Consider the following 25,875-nt stretch of genomic DNA (forward strand, 5'->3'; position numbering starts at 1 on the left):
GGATAGTACATATCTAAGCCAGCACCGTCTGGCTGATACCATTAGCAGGTTAATGTAGCGGTGCCTGACAGCCACTCCAGTAATACCGGCCGGCCCCAAGTCATGGCCGCCGTGTGTAGTTCAATGAGGTTACTGTTAGCTAACCATCGCATCAGCCATTGTAGTTGTGCTGCGGCATAGTAGCGTTCGTAATTCGGGGCCACAAGGCCACCTTCCGAGAGTGGCGGATACAACCTATGGAGAGCCACCCTGGACCTGGACTTCCCTCATATTAGGGAGATCAAAAGGGATTCTAGGTGCTTAAAAAGCGTACGCGGTAAGCAATAAGGGAGTGTATAGAAGAAATATAGAAGGGACGGGAGAACAAACATCTTGGAGATAGCCACCCTCCCCATGGGAGACAGAGGTAGGGTCAGCCAGAATGGTAGGGTTGAAGGGGCTTTGGCAATAGGTCGCCACAGGTTACTGTCTATAATATCTGTCCCAGTGAGATAAACCTGAACCCCCAAGTATTTAAAGGTGTCAAACGCCCATGCCAGTGGCGTGATCGGTGCAGCCTGTCTTTGAGCTGGCAACATGGGAGTCATTGGAAACACTACAGATTTAGACCAGTTGACCCGTAAACCGGAGACCCGCGTGTGTTCATTTAATAGATCCATTATTAGCTGCAATATCGCGGTGCGGCCGCATAGGTAAATCAAGGCATCGTCCACGTACAGCAAAACTATATGCCACCGGTCCTCAGCATGCAGGCCCAACTCTACCATCCGCTGGAGTAATTTGCACGCTAATGGTTTCATCGCCAAAGCAAAAATTATCGGCAATAAGGGGCAGCCTTGGCGTGTACTTCGCGCGATCGTGAAGAGCGAGGAGAAGGTGTGGCCCGTCTTTGCTCTGGCTTGTGGTTTATAGTACAGTAGCCTTACCCATCGCAGGAAGTTAGGACCGATACCATATCTTGCCAGCACTGCTAATAGATAGAAAAGATAGTCCCTGGTCAGTGTGTCGAACGCCTTCTCGATGTCGAGCGAGGCTATTCAGGACATCTCCGCTTCTCCCTTTGCCCAGTCTAGCAGCGCGAACAGCCGTTACAAATTCAAGCCGGTGGTCCTCGCCAGTATAAAACCGTTTTGGTCCTCATGTACCAGAAGAGGGACGGCCGCGACCAGTTGATTTGCCAGCATTTTCCAGAGGATCTTGTAGTCGACATACAACATCGACAAGGGACGGTAGGAAGCCTTTTGTAGTGGGTCTCGGCCTGGTTTCGGAAGGACTACCAGTGTCGCTTCCCTCAGGGTGAGCGGGAGTTCCCCTTTCTCAAAGGTGTCAGCATACATACTGGCTAACTGTGGTGTTCCCTTAGAACAAGTAGAGTAAAATTCCGATGGCCAGCCGTCTGTACCCGGTATCTTACCGGTTGGGCTATATTTCAATACTTATAATTGCCGAACATTAGCTTAAAAAAGCTGGGGATCATAAAGGAAGTGTGGCAAAAAAAAGAATTTTAGCAGGGAAGGTGTACTATTTAAAGATGCCAACCATTTTGCGTTTTACTGTCATGTGGCCTTGGAGGGGCCTTTTGTATCCCACCTGTTTTCAAATGAGCTGCCACATTTATGGATATTACTGAGCTCTGAATTTGCATGATTAGGCTGAAAATATGTGCCCTTGTGTTGGTGACTATGTTTCAATTCTTGTAATCGTTGAACATTAGTATTAGAAGCATTATAAAGCTGGGTACAGTGAGTTAAGTGTGGCAATATTTGCGCACTGGAGAGAGTGGTGTACTATTTAAAAAGGGCAATTGTTTTGAGTTTTATCATCCTGTGACCTTGGAGAGGCATTTTCCTGGTATGTTAGTTTTTCATACTACCAGTTTTTGTGTGACTGCGTTTACGTTTATATACCAGTATCTGTAGTAAAGAAGTTAACCCACCTGGTAGCTGTTATGTGTCGATGACTACTGGGAGCAGAGTGCAGCAGTGAGCTAGTGAGTAAGAGAGACATGGGACCATTTGACTGTCTAAATATACTTTCGGTAAGATATTGAGTTATGAGAAAAGTAGAGGTCTGTGTCGCTTGCCTCTTTTGGGTGCTTCGGGATGAAGGTTGTTTGTATATAGTGGTTTGTTTTGTGTGAGATCTTTGGATTTTTGATGTAGGACCGGAAAAAATAAGGCAAAGAGGATTATAGCGCTATATTGACAGGTGGTAACTTTGGTATAAACATTATGATTTGATAGAATTCGTTCTCATAGAATGGAAACCTACAAAAAACATATGAGGGTGCTCTCACATAGCTATGCATTACAACTCTGTCATTTGTTTATCCTAAGTTATATGCCGCAGTGAGGGGAGATACCATAATTGTTTACAAAACTGAACGTGGTGTGTTTAAGGAGTAAAAACAATGATGAATTTAGCCCTTGGATTTATATACCAGAACAATTTTGCAGGACAGAATATATTATAGGTCCAGCTAACACTCTATATAAGATGGTAATTGTACTTTTTGTGTATTTTTTGGTTAGTCTTCTTGTTTAGGATAAGATTGTCTTGCTACATATCTCAGTTTTTCATGGCTGATACAGAGGAACTACCACTCGAACATGAAAAAAGATGGTACCCAGTTGAATGTACCAGAATGTAACAGCTGAAGAGAAATAGGGACGATATATGTAGGTTTCACTATCTGCTACGTATGCTCTCCACTATAGTAACACACTGGGAAGTGACATGCTGTATTCAGGTGGCACACTATGGTGTATATATCGAGGGGATTAAAAATAATAATATTTGGATCTGCATGCAACACGCGGGTGCTACTGATGACAGACTTGAGTAACCAGAATAAATTGGTGTTTGTGCATGGATTAATAATACACTGTGGGTGACCTGGTGGACTTTATGACTATCCATGCCTACACTGAGTAGATGGAAAAAACGTTTACATGTATAGTTTTTATACACTGGCCCTTAAATGTAAAATGTTTGGTTTTATATTCAGAACAAACTCCACATTTATGCTTTGGGGAAAAGAGATATACAGTTCTAGGTCCTGGAGAAGGTATTTATGTTCACGTGGGCGGATTGACCCATCGTGAACAGAGTTGGGAGGGGTGTTCGGATTCTGGGCCCCACTCATACGGTCGCAATGGTGCGGACCGTGACGAGTGGGGAGGGATAATAAATATGCCACGGCAGAAAGAGCCGAGTGCGCAAGGCAGGAACGTCGCGGTGTGGCCTCTGTTTATTATAAAGCATGAGGCCTGTTTTCACATGCTCAACGTGGGCTCCTGCCAACACAACAACTTGGTGACGAAGGACAGTCAGAACCTGTCGACAGCCTGCTGTTCCTTCCACAGCTCTGATCTCCTCCACGGTGCCCAAGGCGTCAGCGGCCCAAGTTCAGCAGGGCCGCACTACAGGAGGGCTGGTGCCTGCTCCGACGTTCTGGCGGGCATGTCGTTGGGGAGTACTCCTCCCAGAAGATTTTGCCGTCATCCCTTACCGTTTGAGCATTCAAGTGCCCACGCCCATTTTTCCTTTCATCTGCACTCCTGTTTGGCCGCCAGAAGAGTGCTTGTTCCTACGTTTCTGCATCACCAGCCCTACAATTTTTTTATGATCCTACAACAGTGTCCAACTCACTTTTGAGTGAGGTGTCTGGTGATCATGAGTGTGCCTGCACAGGCTGCTACGTCAACTCCATGGTTTGAGGGACATCCATCTCACCCGTATCTCCTGCTCCCCTGGTGAGAGAACTCCGGCTACAGCAACACCCCCTTGTGAGTTTTTTCCCACAGTGGCGAGATACTCCGCTGGTCATCCACGACAGTACCAGATCACGGTCAGTGGGGTGCATATAGGTCAGCTCAGTCAGCGCCTCTGCTATACCTGCGATACTGACTGTGGAGCGCACGCTGCAAGATAGAAAGAATGGGTGGAGCACCTGGAAACCTACTTTGTGGCTATTGATCTGGATCTGGTTCGACGACGCCCTATGCTGTTACATGTGGGAGGCGCAGCAATACATAAACTGGGAAAGTCTGTTGCCAAAGCGGGCCACCCTACATATATATATCACCCTTAAACAGGCGTTAACCGGCTACTTGGAACCCCTGGCCAATCCTGATTATGAACAATTCTTGCTGCGTCAGGCCAGACAGCTACCAGAGGAATCAGTTGATTGTTTCTATGCCCGAGGGAGCTAGCCAACACGTGCACGCTGCCTGATGAAAATTATGAGATACGAGCTCAATTCATTGCGGGCTGCTGCTCAACAAAACTCTGGGAGAACATTCTGCATGTACCCGAAATGCCTATGACAACATGCTGACCATGGCCAAAAATACTGTGCAAGGTGCGAGCAGCTAACATGGAGACTGCACTACAACCCTAGGTTAAGACAAAACTGGTCAATGCTGTAGCTATCTGAAACCAGGACAAGAAGACAACCCGCACCAAGACCACTGCGCAACCAGGACATGCTATGGCTGCGGAGGTCCCTATGCACATCAAGGGATCTGCCCAGCCCTAGGGAAGCGGTGTTCAGCGTGCAACAAACTGAACCACTTCACCAATGTATGTCGGTCGTCGGCGCCCACCAAAGGTCAGAGACCCAAACCGGTCGATACCCTCCATGCCGCGGAAATCCAGGGAGGTGAAGAGGACATGGCCGATGTTGACCTCGAAGGTGCTGTGCACATAATACATGCAATGCAACCAGATGGATGCCCCCAGAGGCACATCCCAAGGTGCAGCGTCCTCGTGGATGGCCATCAAGTACAGGCACTGGTCAACACTGGGGCCTCCATCAACATCATGTTTCAGTCCCTGCTGCTCTCACTTCCAGTTCAACCCACTCTGAAGCCTACCACCACAAAGGTGTTTGCCTACGGATCCACCTCCCCCTTTCCCTAACGGGAGTATTCACAAGTGAGATCGCTCATGAATCTCACTCAACGAGGGCCAAGATCTATGTCACCAAAGGAAGTACCGGAATGTTACTGAGTTGTTGCACATTAGAGCAGCTTCAATTCTTCGCATTTGCCTTCAGCATACAATGGGAAAGCGTGGAAGACATGGTGGCTCAGTGTGCATCGTTATTCGAAGGCATAGGGTGCTTCAAGAGCCGTTTGGATCTTCCTGCACATTGATGACTCAATCCGACCTGTGGCTTTGAAACACTGACGAGTGGCCTTCCACCTCAGGCCCAAGGTGGAAGAGGAACTGAGGAAGTTGGAGCAGGCAGACATTATCGAAAAAGTGGAGAGCCATACTCCATAGGTGTCCCCAATAGTTGAAGCCAGCAAACTGAAACAGCCAGGAGAGGTTCGGATATGCGTGGACATGTGCCTACCGAATTTGGTCATCAAGCGCGAATGCCATCTGACGCCCACGGTTGATAACATTGTATCAGAAGTGAGTGGGTCAAAATGGTTCTCAAAAATGGATCTGAGAGCCAGCTATCATCAGTTAATGTTGGACCCTGATTCTCGCACTATCACTATCTTTTCCAGCCATGTAGGCTTATGGAGATACAAGCTCCTCAGTTTCGGGATATCGAGTGCCGCAGAGGTTTTTCAGGATAATATAGTAAGCATGTTAGCTGGCCTAGACAGAGTCCTCAATGTCAGCTGCGTTATTTTGGTCCATGTTCCCACTCTCGAAGACCACTCTGATCGCCAGAGAGCCACCTTTCAATGGCTAAGAGAGAATGGTCTCACCCTTCACCGAAACAAGAGCACTTTCCTCCAAAATGAAATATCGTTCTTTGGATACCAGTTCTCCCAGGAAGGGGTACAACCAGATTCTGCAAAGGCCCAGGACATCTAAGCTGCTCCTGCTCCCACCACGCTGACAGGCGTGAGGAGCTTCCTCAGCATGGCCACCTACTGTGGCCGCTTCATTCGGAACCTCACCGACCTCACTGTTCCTTTGAGAGAACTGACTAAGGCAAGCACTGCCTGAAGTTGGGGCCCAGACCAAGAAGCAGCATTCCAGGCCACGAAACGGGCACTGTCGGCGGACCCGAAATTAGTCTATTTCGACCCAAAACAAGAATCTGAGCTATCTGTAGATGCCAGTCCCACCGGCCTTGGTGCCGTGCTATCCCAGAAGCAGAACAACTGTGAGTGAGCTCCAGTGGCCTATGCCAGTCGAGTACTGACAGACACTGAACAACGCTACTCCCACACAGAGAAAGAAGCCATTGCGGTACACTGGGGGTGCCGCCATTTTGAGCTATATCTATATGGCCAGCCGTTTGTGGTTCACACTGACCACAAACCCCTCATCCCATTGTTCATGGGGTCAGCATCCAAACCTCCACTCAGGATCTAGAAATGGATTTTGCAGTTAAAAGACTACCACTTCACAGTCAAGTTTCGACCAGGTGCTCAAAATCCCTATGACTATCTTTCTAGGCATGCTAGACCGGCCACTGCACCCGAGGAACAAGATGCACAAGAAGTCGAAGAATATGTTCGTCTGGTCGTTGAACGCACCCGCCCACTGCCCATCTCATTGGAGGAAATCGTTCAAGCCACTCAAACTGATGAGTGCATCCAGCTGGGCATCTCTACAGTGAGGTCTGTAAGATGGGACACTCTAAATGATAAGTCTACGTATCGCACAGAGACCGCAAGATCAAAGCTAACTTCTCTGTACAATGTTTGTACTGAATCAGTGACATTCCTGGAAGGCTGTCTTATGAGGGGTCCCTGGCTAGGGGTTCCTAGAGCTCTTCAACAGCGAGTGGTGGATCTGGCCCATCTGGCCCACCAAGGAATCGTCAAGACCAAGTCTTGGCTGAGATGCAAAGTCTGGTTTCCCTATCTGGATGATCTGATGAAACAAACTGTGCGCCAATGCTACCTATGTCAGGCTATTGGACCCGCTGGTCCCCCGCACCCATCCTTACGGAAGACTTTTCCCTGGCAAAGGGCTAGTGCTGAATTTGGCAGTCTTCCAGATGGTCGACACATGTTGATAGTCATGGATGATTTTTCAAAGTACCAAGAGATCAAGATCATGGAATCCACCACGGCCAGTCAAATGATACCTTGTTACATAATTCCAAAACTCAGGCTACACAATTATCAGCGAGATGCTCCAAGTCGTCAATAAGAAAAACAAACCAGGGTGTGCCCACCTCGGCTGAGGAAATTGGCACAGACGTAAGCCGAGTTGTGGAAATAAATAGTGGAGGCAAAATCCACCCACAAAAAAACACTCCAGAGCCTCGAGATATACCCCAGATCTTCCGAGAGTCCATGGTGTTGAAAAAAACGGAAAGGACCTCAGATAATGAATCGGAGTACGATCCCCCAGTTAACAACCAATTGGTTTTCAATCCACAATATGTTTCAAGGGGAACGCATGACATTCTAAATAGAAGTGTCTTGCTTAAATTATTTCAAGCCCTTCCACCTCTAAGCCACATAAATACCAATGACATTGAAAGTATCGAATGTAATCAAAACCAGAGTCTCATTGGTCAGGAAGTTACAACAGCTACATTTACCAACAATACGCAAATTGAACAGATTTGGCAGCTGTAGGACTCGTTCGCCAAATGGGGAATCGAGTTAAAAAAGATAATCCCCCCTCGTTACCCTAGTCCATTACAACCATCTTCTTATATAGCGAGTCTTTTAAAAGGGGCAAAAGGCCCGGATCACCACAGCCATATAAGGGATAAAGAGTACCCGGCAAGGAAAATTACTGTCACCTTTGATCATCCCCAAGCCAGTAAGTTTTTGGGTCCTCGGGACTAGAACACAGAAGGCACACCCTTGGGAATGGCATGAACAACCTCAGCAATAGCTCCACACTTACATCAAGGTTGTAACATCTGTTCCTGGAACGTGCATGGCCTCCACCCAAAATTAGAAGACCCCGATTTTATGGACTTTATTACACAATACAATATTCTTCTTTTTCAAGAATCCTGGCAGATAACTTCAGCCCCAATAACTGGTTTCAAAGAATTCTTGAACCCGGCTAAGAGAGCCACAAAATATGGAAGAGCAAAAGGGGATCTCTCCACCTTTATTTCAACAGAAATCCTATGGCACGCTTCCATCATAGATTTAGATTGTTCTTGGATGTTATGTGTCAAAATAGACGTCTCAGAGTCCTATACCCTGCTCATTCTTAACATCTATATTCACCCACATCTAAATTAAAGAGGTCAAGAACTGAACAATTAATTACCTCATTAACAACATTAAAACTCGCCCATCCAGATGCTAAAACCATCCTGTCGGGCGATTTTAACATGAATCTACAATATGCCAGGAGTAAGGTCAAAACAGAGGCCACACCAGCCCTTAACTGACAGGACACATCTGGTACGAAATGTTCAGCCCGCTTGAAAGGTCTTTCAATGTGCGTACTTAACGGTCAAGGCTTGAACGATCGGCCAGCAGCATACACCAGGGTCACCCAAAAAACACGCTCTACTATTGATTACACTTTTACAGATCACGACCTTCTCCCGTACATCGCGAACTTCCAAATAAAAGACAGGGCGGAAAGTGACCATCAACCGCAATCTTTTACTTTATTAAAATCCTTCGCAACCTCAGAGAAAGTAAAGGCGCTATCATCTTTAACACAATGTTATAACTTAAAACGCCTCCGCTGGAATAAAGATAACATCGAGGACATCACAAGTACCTACACCAGTCTTTTGGAAAGATCCAACTCTGAAACACTGACCATAAAAGCTTGGGAGTCTTTTATTTATGAAATTAACATGAAATTCTCTAAGAAAGCCTACACCCACAAAGCAGGTAACGTAAAAGGGGCAGCATGGTTCACCAACAGCCTGAGGAAGCAAAAACAACAACTAAATAAATACCTCAGACAACTACGATCCCGGGGTAAAGAATGCCACCAGGAACTCCTGCTCTTAATCTCAAAAACAAGAAAACAGTTAAAAAAAAGGACATAAAATTTACCAAAAAAGAGTACCAAGAACACATTTGGGCGAAACTTCTCTATACTTGTAAATTAGGGGACTCCAAGCTCTTTTGGGAACAAATCAACCAACTAACCAATGGCCGGACTCAACATCATAATTCGGTTATTTTGGAGGTCTCATGGAGAGCTCACATCGAACTCTTATATAACGAAATTCCACCTCTATCGGCCCCAAATAGCGGATTATCAACCGGGAAGGAGGCTGGAGGTTGAGGTAAAGTCAACGACACAACGAATCATTTATCCCCTGAGGATTTCGTGTTGTTCCCAGAAATTCAAGTTCTAAAAATTATAAAAAAAATTAAAATCTGAGGGAGCCCCAGGTCCGAACGGACTACCAAATGCCCTGTTTCGGCATGACCCCCTATTCTGGTCTCAAGTCCTGACTCCTCTTTTTTCCAAAGTTATAGCCGACAGTCTGAACCCTGAGTCCTGGAGAGGAAGCATCCTTAATCCAATCTATAAATCGGGTTCCCAATCGGATTCCTTCAACTACAGGTTGATTGCGCTGATAGACGTGGAGGCAAAAATGTACGCATCTAATCTCCTGGTAGAGTTAGAGGCTTGCGTCAGTCAAACAAACCTAATACCTCCCATGCAAACTGGATTCCGGGCTGGGATGGGTACCCTTACGAACATCTCTCCGGTCTCCCTTCTAGCCAATCAGGCCTTTGCAAAATCAAGGCCTCTGTGTGCTTGCTTCGTAGACCTCAAAGCGGCTTTCGATAAAGTTCCAAGAGCATCTCTATGGGTAAAAATGCAGGCTTGGGGAGTTCTGCCCAGACTCCTGGACGCCTTATCAATCTGTACTCTCATACGTTAGTTCCAAATCAAGAAAGGAGATGGGTCCAGCGTTACCGCTAAGATTCCAACACTAAACGGGCTAAAACAAGGTTGCGTTTTAGCGCCTTGTCTGTTTAACATTTACACCTCCGATCTCGACAAGTGCCTTCAGTCAATTTCAGCTGACCCCCCAAAATTGGGCAAAATATCGACACCGTGCCTCCAATATGCAGATATCATTGTGTTGCTAGCTCAAACACCAGTTGGCCTGCAGAAATTGATCACGGGACTAGGAGCCTATACCACTGTAAACCAACTTACAATCAATCATCAAAAGACAATTCATGCGCTTTTCTAAATATAATAAAATATTAAACAGGCACACCTTTTCCGGGAAATTGGGCGAACAATGACTGGCCCAGGTTGCTTCCTATAAATATCTAGGCTTCCTGCTAGATTGCAAGCTCAACTTTAAGCAATACGTGGAACAAGGATGCACGAAAGCAAAACAACTGTTATTTGCCTTCAAAATCCTGAGGAAAAAGCTCATAGGTTGCTCTACCGGTCATCTGCTAAAAGTGATCGCCGCAAAATTCCTACCTTCCATCTAGTATGGCTCAGAAATCCTGAATACTAAAGATGCTACAATATTAAATACAGCACAATCTACATTCTTCAAAAGACTGTTCTTAATACCGTTACACACTTCACAGGAACAAATTTGTTTAGAATTCGGACTAAAAAATCAGATCATGGCCAGACAAGGCGCCTTAGTAAACTATTATTGGAGGATGAGGGAGGCAGAAGACAACACTCTAGCCCACCGCTGCTGGGGTGAGATTGAAAATCAAGCAAGACTAGCTAATTCGATCACGACAATCCTAAAGGAATCTTTGTCTGCATTACAGCTAGAGGAGGCCTGGTTAACAGCAGTAACGTATTTTGGATTCAAAAGCCTGGTGAATACTGCAATCAAGCGGATCTCTTTGTTAACTAATAAAATGACCTTTGCAAAAAAACATCATGCCTGGGTTGTGATACAGGCCTACCAGAGGCTGAAGCCTCAACAGTATCTGATAGAACACTTCTCCTACTATAAAAAGCACTACCTGATGTTGCTATGAATGGGATCATTCCACTCAAAGGATTTGACCCCAAAATGGAAACACACATGGCCATCTAAAGAATGCCGCCTCTGTTGTCAAGGGGAGGAGTCACTACTACATTTACTATGTATTTGCCCTTTTTTATTGCAAACCCGCAAATCCATTCTTCTGGAGATTTTAAGGAACAAACAGATACTAACATGTAGAGACGCAGTCATCAGGTATCTTGGAGGGCTTTCGATTCCCCTCTCTTGTAGTGCCATAAAATTCTGGAAAATAGCAGCAAAGGAACTGGAAAAAATTGATTTAATACAAGCTGCTAACAAATAACCTGCTGGCTAACATTTTTTAAATGTATTGCAATACCAGTTAGTTTCTTAATTGTGGTCATGACCTAAGGTCTTTTTTCTCCCTTATGTTTTTTATAAAAAATGCTCATTTAAAGTACTGCGTTTTATGATAGTTTGCCATCCTTTTACGATTTTTAACGAATCAATAAAAGTATTTTTGACTTGACTTGATACCTTGTTTGGAGAAGATCATGGCCACTCATGGCCTACACAAAGAATTACGTACTGACAACGGACCCCCTTGTTCAAGCCAGGAATTCACAGAATATCTACGATCAAGGGGTGTTACTCACCAGAAAATCACGCCATGATGGGGAGGCTGAGGGCTTCATGTGCACCCTAATCAAAGTGCTCCGAATTGCAGTGGCCAATGGTCAGAATGTGGACTGTGCTCTCTATGCGTTCCTGAGAGAGTATGGTCTAACTCCTCATACAACGACCCAGGTCAGTCAAAGTGCTTTGTGCATGAATCACACACTAGGTGATGTCATTTTCTCTGTGGAGAAGCTGTCGGTGGTGCAACATCAGGTCGGTGAGAATTTAGAGAAACGAAGAATGCAAAATGAGCACGTCTCGGACTCGGTGGGCGAGACGAAGTGCAATCCAAGCAGGTGATCTTGTGTTGGTTAAGAACAGACAGTCCCAAGGGAAGTTCACACTACCTTTTGAGCACCACCCATGGCAGGTACAAGCAAGGAAAGGAACTATAATTATGCTCAGAGGTCTGGGGAGACCATCACAAGGAATGTCTCATTCTTTAAGAAGTTCCAGGCCTCGGCTAGCGAAACGAGCAGGGATCCCGAGACCTCAGGGAATGCAACCACACCTTTGGAGAGAGGACCGATGGAAGAACTGTTGCCCACTAGAGCTCCTATTTCACCAGACCGAGTTGGAGTGGCTCCCTCATTGTCAGATGGAGTAGGACTCCGTCAATCTGATGTGCCATCCAGTCATGGTACCGGGCCACCTGCTGTCCTGCTGAGTGAAGCGGAGCGGGCATCTAGTCGGGAAGGCATGGAGAGATACCATCTTCGGCCCCATCCTGCAAGATCCTCCTGTTTCAATTTTATATTACATTGAACTGTGTGAAGTGGCTCAAATGCTCTCTACTTTTGATCTCTCTCTGTCTATATATCTATCTTTCTCTCTCTTTTATCTATTTCTCATGTTAGGTAAGGACCAGTGATTTATATTTTGTTGTTTTCCTCTGTATGTTTTACCTCTGGGTAAAGAAGGAATGTTATGTTCATCGGGCAGGTTCACCCAATGTGAACAGAGTTGGGAGGGGTGTTCGGATTCCGGCCCCTACTCGTTGGGCCGCAATGGTATGGACCGTGACGAGTAAGGAGGGATAGTAAATATATACGAAGGCAAAGAGAGCCGAGTATGCAAGGCAGAAACATCACAATGTGGCCTCCGTTTATTACTCAAGCATGAGGCCTGTTTTCACATGCTCAACGTTTATTTTTTTATTTATTTGTTTTATTTGCAGAGTTTTATGTAGCGCTGGCTAGACCCGGAGGTATCAGAGCGCTTTACATGAGGATCAGCGGGTTACAAGTTACAAAATTACATCCGTTACAGGAGCCAAGTATAACATAGGAGAAAAACAGTGAATACACAATAACATGGGTTATTAGCGCATAGCCTAGTGAATACACACGTCAAATGAAGCATGGAAGGTAGGGGGGAAATGGTAACAAGCATTGGCATAGCCAATAGGTCTCGCCTTTGGGACCTTATAAGTGTTTAGCCATGCAACAGTTGCATAACTAAATACTTATAAGGTCCCAAAAGCGAGACCTATTGGCTATGCCAAGCGGCCGCGAAAGTGATTGCGATCAAACATTAAACCGGCCGTGCGGCCGCGAAAGTGAAAGTAATCGCAGTCAAGCGCGGCGCGCGCGCACATGCACTGTAGCTCTAGGCTGGCATGGTAGCACTTTTTGGAGCCCCCTCAAAATGTCTCGCCAGACCAGCGTATGCGCTGGGTCAGGCGAGACCTAAAAAGGGGTAAGGAATGCATAATCGGGTCAGGCAGACTGACAGGAGGGAAAGTACTTACAAAACAGTCACGGTAAAAGACATACAAACCGGCTGGGGACCAAAAATCATAAACATCCCGTGAATCGGTGATAGTATACGATGGGAGGGGAGTAAGAGACCAAAGGGGGGGGGGGGGGGGGCACTTGAGGAAAAGAACAGACAGGCCAACAAGGAGCATTCCAGCAACAATGAGGATAGGTCAAAACCACCAAGATGGAGGACCCAGGCCATGGGATCCGACAGCATCAACCCAAAATGGCGTAACACACAAAAATCCAACACGAAAACCACAAGGCAGCAGACTTGAAGGCTTCATGCAGGGTCGGATGGGGGAGGTAGCCACATGACCACGGAGGGAGGAGGGCAGGACACCGCTGATCACAAAGCGGGTCGTCGACGTACACAGACCCGGGGCTCCAGGGGCAGCAGCATTGCCATTCAAATGCTGCAAAGACATGGGAAAGTCAGATTGAGGCGCCAGGTGGAGGCAGCAGCTGGGACCAGGAGGATCACCCCTATAAGGATAGTGCTGATTGGGTTTTTTCCACAGTGCTTGGCTCATCAGGCGGGCAGGGCAGCATAGGTTAGTACGGCTGCCGGCCCTTGGATCACCCGTAAGATAACCCACCGTATGTTGCATACTTTTGTATAGAATAAACCTGCCGCAATTATTTTCTCCAAACAAAAACGTTGTGTTGTGTATTTATTCATGCATGCTTATTCTGCCGTGGTGTGGGTGGGGGTCCTGTGCCTATAATGGAACTATGACTTCGATGCTGGAAACCAATGTTCGAGCCTCGTGGTCGTGTCCACATCCTGTGATTCTCGGCAAATCACGTAATCTCCCCGTGCCTACCAAAAAAACAAAGAATGTGTCCTTGTGTAACGTAACCGGTGCTGATGTAAAGTGCTCAATACCTTTGGGTCAAGTTCGCGCTATATAAATTTGCACACAAAAAAACGTGTGTTGACCTACTTTTGAGTCTTACGGCTAAGAAGCAACAGTTGTGGGAGATTAAAAAAGAGCGATTTCCATGATGGGCAGTTAAGAAAATCCAGGGGGACACATGGCTGTTCGTTTTGAGCATGTGTGTGTGATTGGTATGAATGGAAGTTTGCAGTACTAAACGGGTTTTGTAGAGATTGTATAATGTGCTTTATTCAGATGATTACATAATTAGAATCCTTAGGGCAAGTCCCGTGCACTCATACAATAGTCAGTTACACAAAGTTAGTGTGTCTTGAATTTGACATGAATATACTTCAGCGTAGCAATCTTTATATTTTCTTTAATAGGTCATCAAACAAGAGCAAAAACAGCCAGCCGACACGTGTTTCATCAGAGTAAATGTAAAACTCTGACTCTTCAGGGCTGGAAATGATACAAACAAATATTTAAGCACCAAACACAATACAATATAATCTCAGAGTCATAAAATCAGCCCTTCCCTCAATTAAAAGAGAAGAAAAAAAAAAAAGAAAAAAAACACCCAACACTCGTGGAGACCAAAAGAAAGAAAATAGGCCAATCATGTGACAAAATGTGGGAACCCAACACCAGACAATTACTAACAATAAAGAAAAAAAAGACACATTTTTAAATATTACTCTAACAAAGGTCGATCCCTGAACCACAATCACTGAGGTGCAGACAGAAAAACAATACACACCGAAACAAAACATGTAATAAAAAATGTAGATTTTCCTAATAAATTATGACGGAAAGTCTTAATTTTATTAAAGACATGGAGGCGAGTATTATGCTTACTTTTCTTGCTTTATTCCAATAGCAGCAAGATAAAACTACCACTCCCAGAAGGCTTGGTGGAAGAACTACCAGCCAATGGGAAACAAAGAAACAAATACTGACCAATCACAACCAAGGTAATAGTATAAGGTCTATCGTGACTGCGAACAGCCCTCTTTTCTTATGCGAGCAATTACAGAGAATGCAAAAATAAAGGAGAAACAGATAACAAAATGCATAAAGTCAAAGTCCACGTAAAAAGTTATTTTCCGAAGACCACCAGAGGAGACTCGGAGAGAAGGTCAAATCCAAGAACGGAAGGTGACGTATCAGAAGGAACGATCTTGGCAGAATTCATGATGACCTCAGGATGATGCCAGTGGCTGCGCTGGAGTTCCTGTGGGGAGGGAGAACACCCGTTAGAAGTGTTGTGGCGGGATAATACTCGCCTCCGTGTCTTTAATAAAATTAAGACTTTCCGTCATAATTTATTAGGAAAATCTACATTTTATGTCAAGACCGGAGGCTCCTATTATGCTTGTTTAAAGCATATCTACCACCAAAGAAGAAGCAGTAACAACAGGTTTGCAATAAAATGTACGGAACACTGTATCATTAGACCAATCTGCTGACTTCAGGATATCCTCCAGACGGGAGCCAGCCCAAAAGGCTTTAGAAGCCATGGCTCCTCTAGTGGAATGCGCTCCGAAAACGGAGACGTCAATACCGGCCAGGGACATGACCCAACGAACCCAACGGGCTAGAGTAGCAGCAGAAACAGGATGAAAGGGTTTACGAAAGGAAATAAGGAGTTGGGAGCTGGAGGAAGTCCTGAGAGCAGAGGTCTTACTTTCATAAACTTTTAAACATTGACCTACACACAATTTGGGATTGGAGGGAAAATAGGGATAGAACACAGTATGTAAATTGGCCTTGGTACGTTTATGAATATGAAACATTACACCAGTAGGAGTAAACTGTCTAGAAGAAACATCTAAGGCTTTCACATCAGATACTCGTTTAATGGAAACTAAACATAATAACATAGTAAGTTTAGCGGAAATCATTTTCAAAGAAAGAGCAGAATTGTCAGGCCAGTTAGAAAACAACTGCAAAACCAGATTGACTTCCCATAAACTAGAATACTTAGCCAATGGAGGTTTTGAAAAACGAATTCCTCTTAGCAATCTGCATACCAAGGGGTGAGCTCCCGCAGGTTTTCCATCAATGTGGGCATGATTGAGAGAAATGGCAGATCTGTATAGGTTGATGGTACGATAGGATTTGCCAGAGCTAGCCTCAGAGGCTAAGAAATTAACCATAAAATTTAAAGAGGCTGAAACGGGATCGAAAGATTTCTGCAGACACCAGCTTGACCAAAGAGACCAGGCGGACTTGTAAGCCTTGGAGGTGCCTGGGGCCCATGCCCGACTAATGAAGACTGAAGCTTCCTGTGAAATGACGAGATCAGAAGAGGAAGGCTGGAGATTTTCCAGGCGGACAACGTCAGAGACTGGTCGACCACTAAAGGATGGGGGTTGCCCTGAGGATCCGAGAGAAGATAGGGGGAAGGAGAAAGAAGGACGGGAAAGTCTACCGCCAACTCCAGGAGTGACGGGAACCAAATTTGGGACTGCCAAAAGGGAGTTACTATCACCAGAGACGTCATTTGGCGACGCACCTGTGATAGGACTCTGTTGATCAACAGAAAAGGAGGAAAGGCATAATTGAGGTGAAGGGACCAATCTTGGAGGAAGGCATCGGTCGCCAGAGCCAAAGGATCCAGACGTCAGCTGAAGAAGTGAGGCAACTGCGAATTGAGCCGGGAAGCAAAGAGGTCTATTGAGAAAGGACCCCACAACTGAGAGAGGGAGAGAAACACGGAGGGAAGAAGCTTCCAATCGCTGGAATCCCGGAGGAAGCGAGAATGCCAATCGGCAACGGCGTTGAGATCTCCTGGGAGGTATTCCGCAGAGAGTGAGAGTTTGTTGGAAAGGCAAAATTCCCAAAGGCTTTTTGCCAGATCTGCTAGAGCCTTTAATTTTGTGCCACTGAGATGGTTTATATAGCGAACCGCAGAAACATTGTCCATGCGTAGGAGGATGGTACAACTTACTTTGTCTTTTGCCAGACTCTGAATTGCTAAGGAGCCTGCAAGCATCTCTAAACAGTTGATGTGCAATTTGGACTCCTCTTTTGACCATGTACCGCCAGTCGATATTGGTCCACAACGGGCGCCCCAACCCGTCAGACTTGCATCGGATTCTAATACAAGATCTGGGGCGGAAGCGAAAATGGTTCGACCGTTCCAGGCCTCCAAATGGTTTAACCACCATTGCAGTTCCAGGTGAGATTCGAGATCTAATTCTATTTGATCGGAATACGCGAGACCTTGTCGAAGATGTCTGATCTTTAGGCGCTGAAGAGCGCGATAATGGAGGGGACCTGGGAAGATTGCCTGAATGGAAGCCGATAGAAGGCCGACTATCCTCGCAAGGGTCCTGAGAGAAATGAATGGACGATGCAGAGCCTGGGAAATCTCCGTTTGAATCGTGGAGATCTTGGATTGAGGAAGAAACAGAGAAGCCAAAGGAGAGTCTATGCGGAACCCCAGAAACTCCATACTCTGAGTCGGGATGAGAGAGGACTTTTCTAAATTGAGGAGGAAGCCCAATTCGAGTAGAAGAGAACGGGTAGTGTTGAGATCGTTCAATAATGCCAATTTGTCTAGGTTCATGAGGAGAATATCGTCGAGATAAATAATGAGTCTGATCCCCAGAGATCTTAAATAAGCTACGACGGGTCTCATTACTTTTGTGAAGCACCAGGGTGCTGAAGAAAGACCGAAAGGCAGAGATCGAAAACGATAAGTGACGTTTTGCCATTGAATTTGGAGGAATTTCGTGTGCGATTCGTGAATAGGAATAGAAAGATAAGCGTCTTGGAGATCGATGCGGACCATCCAATCGTTTTGACGCAGTGTCTCGTAAATGAAGAATTGTCTCCATTTTGAAGTGGCGATAAACCACGAATTGATTGAAAAATCTGAGATTGATCACCGGTCTCATCTTTTTGTTCTTCTTTTGAACAAGAAAAAGGGTGCTGAGGAAACCTGAGGGATCGAAGGGGGAAACGAGAATAGCTCTTTTGGATAGAAGGGCCTGTATTTCCGAGGTGACCAGAAGGGACATTTCTGTTGAGAACACTAGAGGTGAAGGAAGAAAATCTTGAAAAGGTGGAGCGTAAAGCTCGATACGATAACCTTGGACGGTGTCGAGAACCCATGGATCTGCAGTGAGGGTCTGCCATCTGTGAAGGAAAAGAGCTAAACGACCCCCCACAGGAATAACTGCACTCACCTTGTTGAGAGTTGTTGTGGCGGAAACCACGTTGGCCCCTGCCTCTGTAACCCCGACCTCTTTGGGGGTAAAATTGGGGCTTGAAATCCTGTTGGTTGGAGTTGAAGGCACCACGGGAGCCTTGGGACTGGAACCCACAGCCGGTAGAGCGGCTCCTGCCTCTTCCGGCCCTGCCAAAAACCCGAGAAGGGAAGACCTTCTTGATGGACTGCTGCGCCTTATCCAAGGAGGCAAAGGTGGTGACGAACCGACTTAAATCTCTCACTAACGAATCTCCAAAGAGAAGACCGTCAGCCTTGACACTAGGATCAAGGGGGGCAAGGTTGGCAAGCTTGGGATCTAACTTTATTAAGAGGCCCTTGCGGCGCTCATGAGTCAAGGCCGCATTAGCGTTGCCTAAGAGACAAAAAGCGCGCTGGACCCACAATGAAATATCTTCTGGATTAAGATCCGTGCCCTCCAGGCGAGCTGATTCAGCCAAATCAAGAATGCGGGCCAGCGGCCCCGCTAAATCAAGCAGTTTGTCTTGGCAGGAAGACCAAGCCTTGTCCACCCCTTTATGTGGATCCTTGCCAAACTTTGAAAAGAAAGTGAGGAGAGGTTGATCAATAGCAGGGGTAGAAGTTATATGAGAAGGGAGAGAGGGCTTCGGACACTCGGACTTTAGTTTAGCCCTGACAGTTTTGTCTAAAGGAAGACGAAGTCTGGAGGTGATATACTCTCCCACGTGGTCAATGGGGAACCATTCGGTAGAATTAGGGTGTCTGATAGAAGCAGGGTCAAAAAGAGGGGTACCTTCGGGGTCAAGCACCGGCTCCGATGCAAAAGCATCTAATTTTAATTTCTTAGGAGGGGACGATGGGCTTACAATATCAAAGATATCATCAAGGTCAGTGGCGTCACCCATATCGTCATCTGTATCATAAATTGTTGAAATGACCAATTTCTGTGGTACCTCCGGGTTGTTGGATTTGGCCTTACGTTTGCCAGCTAAACTTTTTAACCCCTCCTGAGTAGGAGGCCTGGGAGGAACCACGTCCTCTGTCATATGTGAGGAAGACTCACCAACCACTTTTGACGCCAAAGAAGAAACCTTGGAGTGTACCACTGTTAGTTTTCTGCTATCCCCCGCAGATTGGGCCATTGCTTTGGTCATTAAACTTAAAAGAGAATTCTCCATAGTCTTTGAAAAACGCTTCATAGAAGCCTCAACAGCAGTTTCTACTGAGGAATTAATAAAAGAACTCAAATCTTCTTTAAACTCTTCACCTTCATTATCATTGTGCTCGTTTGAAACCTGCATGGTAAAAAGAAGGCTGGGAACCTGCCACAAACCCGACGAGAAAGGGTTAATTGTTGTGAAAAAAGGAGTGGGCGTGTGAAAAGGAGGAAAAACCCCTCCCTCTAGGGGCGTGTAAAGCAGAGAACGTTAGACCACAAGGACTGAGGCAACGAAGCGTGTGGAACTGATACCAGCGGAGTCGTCGAAAACTGAGGAGAGGTTTTGGAGCGCTGCGCCACCGTTAGAGCCAGCGACCGGTGAGGGAGGCGCGCGCGGGACAGACAAAGCGCGCAGAGCGCGGGGGGAAACGGAACAGAGAAAAGGCATGTACGCGCGTAGGAGCGCGAGGGAAACAGCAACAGCGAAGTTTCGCTGTAAAGCCCACTAATATGATTAAAAGAGCACAATTCAATAAACCTTAGTCAGAAAATAATGGCAAAGATAGAAAAAGGTACTTATCTTGACTGCGAGCAGCAAGAAAAGAGGGCTGTTCGCAGGCACGATAGACCTTATACTATTACCTTGGTTGTGATTGGTCAGTATTTGTTTCTTTGTTTCCCACTGGCTGGTAGTTCTTCCACCAAGCCTTCTGGGAGTGGTAGTTTTATCTTGCTGCTATTGGAATAAAGCAAGAAAAGTAAGCATAATAGGAGCCTCCGGTCTTGACATAAAATTCATGACAAACTCATCTTACCCAAATTGAACAGGAAATAATCCACCACAAAAAGTATATGCATTCAATAAAATAAACCAGAATACGGCTTATTCAAATCACAGCCTTGTCGGTACACAGACTGGAGCTAAAATTGTATTCAAAATTCTATAAGAAGAAAAAGGCACAAACTATCAGAATACTGATCACCATACTCACAGGACCCAAATCACGAGCCCAAAACCCGCTAAAGCACACCAGTTGTCCCAAACTTTAGTCGCGGTCAAGAAATCTTCAACTTACCTCATTTAAAACAGGATTTAATCCAGGTAAATGACGCCAGTACAAAAAACGAACAGCAACGATCCTTCAAGTAATCCAAATGCACATATTAATAAACTCCTACATATCAAGCAACCACGTCTGTCAAATTATATTAATATCGACAGCTACTTGAGTAGCTCACCAGTCATCCTACTCATTCATGACAAAATGTATTTTAACTTCTTTATATCCGATGTTTAACCCATCCTAGCAACCTTCATAAATTCTGCCCAGTGTTCATGCGCTACAATATCCAGTTCTTGCTTTCCATTCCTGTTGTCTAGTAATTGCTTTCCTACGTCAAACATGCTTAGCTCTCCGAAAAATGCTAACAATTTGAACAAATTCTTTACATTCTCACATAATATGGTGGTGGCTTTACAAGAGCAACCACTCCCATTGGCATTTAAGCTCAACTCCGACTCAGACGAGACGCGCACCTACGTCACCCTCTCCCACTGGTGACGTCGACCAATACAGCTCCGGGAGATGGGAAAAAAACTCGCAGAGACTAGAATGTCATGGAGATGCCCGAGGACAGAAACTATCAAGGTGCGCCAGAGACATAAAAGAAGGACGTTTACGCCAACGCCTTACTTTGGCCTTTGAACAGGAAGAGACACAACCTCTTCGTCCTCTTTCTCTTTTTATAGCTCTCTGTTATTGGTACGCCGGCCTGTACGTGGCAGCCGGGTCCTGCCCCTTTTTAAATGCGTCATCGAGGCAGACTAGACTTCGGCCAACCACTGCTGAGCTGAGCTGTACTTGTCGAGCTGAACCTTTAATCGTATCCTCATCAGCACAAGACCCGGATCCAGCACCGTCCACGGAAGCGGCCAGCAGGTGGATGTGAGTTGTTGGGTTTTCAGGGGTTGTTTGGTGTTGTCCCATCCCGAAGTATATTCTGACTGAGCGGCTTGTAGAGATCGCACCACGACCACGTATTAGTGTTTCCTTACTTAACCATAGATTTCCCCAGTCACTGCTCCGGTCCATTAATTAGGGTTAACAGTTCCTAAGGCGATGCTTTCTCCCTGATTGCTGACCTTTGTCGTCACAACGTTTCCTCTAGGTATCGCAGTTCTGATCCAAACCTATTGAAGCATATTTTTCTGTTGCCAATGTTATTTAAAATGTCGTGATGTCACAGAACACGATGACAGAAGGGGCTGTCGGTCGCGAATGACTCCACTAAGAAACATGGGAAGTAGCCAAGAGAAGGCCACTGCTTCTGTGAGCCCTGTGCCCTATTCAGGTAGACTGTCTTAATCTCAATTGGCCATGGATTTTCAAACTACTACTTGTAGTTCCCATTTCTCAAGAGTTGGACTATGGGCCACAGAACGCTGTTTCTGTTGAGTAAACAGGACTGGCTGAAAGTATTTCAGTGAGGTGAAAATACTTTGCAACTATGTGTTGCTCCCTTCCTAAGAGGATATTGTTGTCATCAAACTTCAAAGGCCGTAGTGTAGAAAAGATGTAGGTTTATGTAAGTTCAGATCAGGTTATAAGTAAATAAGGTAAAACAGGGAAAGCCCCACCAAGAGCAAATGCTGCTCAGCCCATAGCTCCAACTTACAATCCCACAAATACTCTCTACATCCTATTTGACCTCACACACTGGCTGAGTAGCAGGGACCTGCAAGGTTGGGGAGAATGTGTTCAGCTGCAACACATATTTGCTAGGGCTGGCTTTGTCAAAACAATCGCATATCCTGCTCACAGATAGAGACCTTCCGCAGAGCACATTATGATTAGTGCTGCCGGTTTTATGGTATTTATTTTTTTGCCATTTCTGTCTGTATTTATCCATATTTATTTTTTGCTAATTGTATCTGTATTTATCCATATTTATTTTGGGTTTTGTGGAGAAATTAAGCTGAAAAAGTATATTTCCATATTTATTTTAACCAATAAATATGCGCTCATGCTTGAATGTCTGCCAGGTTTCAGTGTTGTGAACACCAGCAGAAGAAAAATCAGTGCACCTATATGAAAATATACACATTTCTTTATCACCCGTGTGCATATCTACTGCTGTTTAAAGCCTCTTTACTAAAGTTCCTTTCTTTTTTAACCCTCTTTTCTATCAAACCAAACATCTATTGGCCTGTCAGTCATGGCAGACAATATTTAGAATTACCCAAAAAGCAATCCAATTTCTGTTCTTATCCATATTTTTAAAAAAATCTAGAGAAGAAAATGTATGTATTCTGTCTGTATTTATCTGTAAAAATCAGTGAAAACAGGGAGCCTCAATTATGATCCATGCTAGCAGCAAATAGCCACCCAGTGAATAATGAGAAACCACCATGCGTCGATTATTACAATACTTTGTGTGTATTGTTCGGTAAAGCAGGGTGACAGACAACTGACATTTGCGCTAGTTGAGGACCAGTTTATGCTGTAGGGATGACTAAATTATGCAACAAGAAAAGTCAGAATAATCAGCTTAATGATGCACATTTTGTGATAGTTTTAAATATTTTGTTGTTTTTACACATGTTGACACTGGGCAAAGATTTCACCTAATTGGTACCAATTTAACACCCAAGTATAGCAATCGACAGTTGAAGGATGATCAGTCTACCTTTACAAAGGGCCTGGCGCCATGCGGGAGCACATTTCACTGTATTTCAAGTAACTTTCGATCCATTCATGCTAGAAATGTTTTGTTGTTCAAATATGCAATTATACAGCATTTAATGTTTATGGCAAATCCATAATTAGACAGAAACCCTGTGACTACAGAAATGCACAATTCCAGTGGCCCTGGTTATAAGTCTCTGCTTCAGGGGGTCTCCTTAACCTGCAGATTGCTGATTCAGATCACAGTGGAGCTGAGTTACTTGTCCACTTGCCAACAGGGCTCCTATTCTTTCTCTGTTACAGTACCTGCAGTTCTGGCTGTTTTTACCTGGCACAATATCTGCTCTTTCTCCTTCTGTTCGTTCAGTGTCACCATGCTTGCCGTTCTAGTTGATATTCTTTTATGTGGAACTGTCTGCACTTCTTAGCTAGGCTGTCTGTCGTTTTAATGATTTAGTATTGGGTCTGTGCAGAGAGACCTGATAGAATTGTCCAAGTATAAACACTCTACTTATCCTCTTGAGCAGGCTTTATGTCACAGGCAGAACACAGATGACACCTTTCAGACTTCACTCATGCCTGACGCATGATACTGTTCTATCCCTGCAAATTTACAAAGCACTCGAGGCACCCTCATACATAGTGAGTTGTATGCACTTTAAACATCTCCTTACTCGCTAGTGTCAAGCAGCATATGGTGCAACATGGAACTAATAACGCATCTAAAAACGTTTTCAGATTATTACTGAGCCGTGGGTTTGTCTGTGACATAAACAAAGGCTTGCTGCAGTTGATATTGCTACCTCCTCACGTTTACAGTTTGGTCTGAACCCTACAACAGTTGCCTTGACTATTGACTGTTTTATCAAGTGGTGGTGATTGTGCAGTGAGGAAATAATGTAAACAGAAAATGCACGTTGTGTATGTTTTCAATAGTTCTCGATTAGTGTCCTGGTCCCCAGAGAAGGTCTCGGTTGGCCAGGTAATGGTCTGGTTTTACAAACGTTGTTGTACATTATGCTCCCATAACTGTTGATTGCTTGTGTCAGGGGTTAGTATGTATACTGTGTTTTCCTTGTATTCCAGTCTGGGATGTCTGCTAAAATGTATAGAGAACCTAAAATTTCGACCATGTTGGATTTCACCATAAATTAACCTATGGTAGAGCAGAAGTATTGCAAACATATTGACAAGTGAAGCAATTTTTGGCAGTGTAGCAGAAGAGCTCTGAATTTGTCATAGCATCTTTGTAAATTAATGGGACCTCTCTTTGAACCCATTCACAAGTTTGGACACATTCACAGGTTTGAGGAACCTGGAAGAAGTTCTGATGTCACCGACATCCTGTGGGCAAGACAGAAGTCCCAAAAGTCCCTGACCAAGTCTGAGATGGCTTTGGATCTTGCCCTCCTGGCGATTAACATGGCGCAGCGCTGACACATTGTCGATCTTCAGGGGCACGTAACATTGGACCTTGACCTTGCTCCAGCATCAAACTGTAAAGGTTCATGCCAGTAGTACTAAGTAGTTTATGGGGAGTTTCTGTTCATGAGATGACCAACCTCCTTCTGTGTGTAATTCCCCACAGCAGATTCCCCAGCCCATCCCGCTGGTGTCTGACTCGATAATCAGATTTGGGCTTCAGCCGAAAATGGCTCTTCTCTTTCAGTATTCCATGTGAGTCAGCGACCAATGCATCTATTCCTTGACCTCTGGCGAGAGGGGCACTTATTCCACATACATAAGGGCCCTTATGAGGTGAAAAGCCTTCATCCGTTGCAGGACTCGATAGTGTAATGCCCCTGGTGATGTGGCCTGAATGGATGGTGAGAGGAGGCCAGCAATTCTCGCAACATGGTGGAGGATGCCGATTTTGATAGTTTAGCGTAGCATCTGCCTGATCTGTGCCATCTTTCTCGAATGAAGACTCTGAATGTTTTCCTTGGAGTCGATAAATCCGAGAAATGTCAGCCTCTGGGAAGGCACTAGATTTTATTTTTTGCCGTTGTTTATGAAGCCCAGGGATTCCAGGAGAGAGACTGCATACTGCAGGTGTTCCCGATAGCCCCCTCTGGAATTGGTCCATCAGGAGGATGTCATTGAGATGGATTATAATTCGGACGCCTCTGGCCCTCAAGTGTTCCATTGTTGGTTTGACCACCTTGTGAAACACCAGGATGCTAGCGACATGCTGAAGGGCAGAATCGTGAATTTGAACACTTGGTGTCTCCACTGGAAGTGGGCGAATCTGCATTGAGGACCATAGATGAAGTTTCAGAGATAAGCATCTTTGAGGTCCAGCCGTGCTGGCTAGTCCTGAGGATGAAGTAGATCCCCCCCCGAGGAGGTGGACACCCTCCATCTTCAAGTGGTGGAATACCAGTCATTCGTTGAGCTCCTTGAGATTGATGATGGGGTGTTGGCCCGCGTCATGTTTTTCACCAGGAAAAGGTTGCTAAGGAAACCTCCTTGGTGTAAGACTGATGGGATATGGTTCCTTTCACAAGTAGGTCAGAGACATCATGATCTATAAGTGAGGCACAGTGTTCAGAGAAGGTGATGGTAGTGGTTGGAAGGAGGAGCCGCAGAACTCTATCCAGAAGCCCTGAATTGTTTGTAGCACCCAAATACTGATGTGAGCGCATG

The 25,875-nt window shown here is 45.3% G+C and overlaps 1 protein-coding gene across 1 annotated transcript in view; it reads left to right on the forward strand.

Moving 5' to 3' along the window:
- Positions 1–21,352: 21,352 nt before the first annotated feature.
- Positions 21,353–25,875, forward strand: part of SEC23B (SEC23 homolog B, COPII component) — a 117,986-nt gene continuing 113,463 nt past the window's right edge. The window contains exon 1 of the mRNA XM_085611771.1: positions 21,353–21,489. The gene's annotated coding sequence lies outside the window, so the exon portion shown is untranslated. The remainder of the gene's footprint in view (positions 21,490–25,875) is intronic.

The sequence above is a fragment of the Triturus cristatus genome, chromosome 6, assembly GCF_964204655.1.
Source record: "Triturus cristatus chromosome 6, aTriCri1.1, whole genome shotgun sequence".
NCBI lineage: Eukaryota > Metazoa > Chordata > Amphibia > Caudata > Salamandridae > Triturus > Triturus cristatus.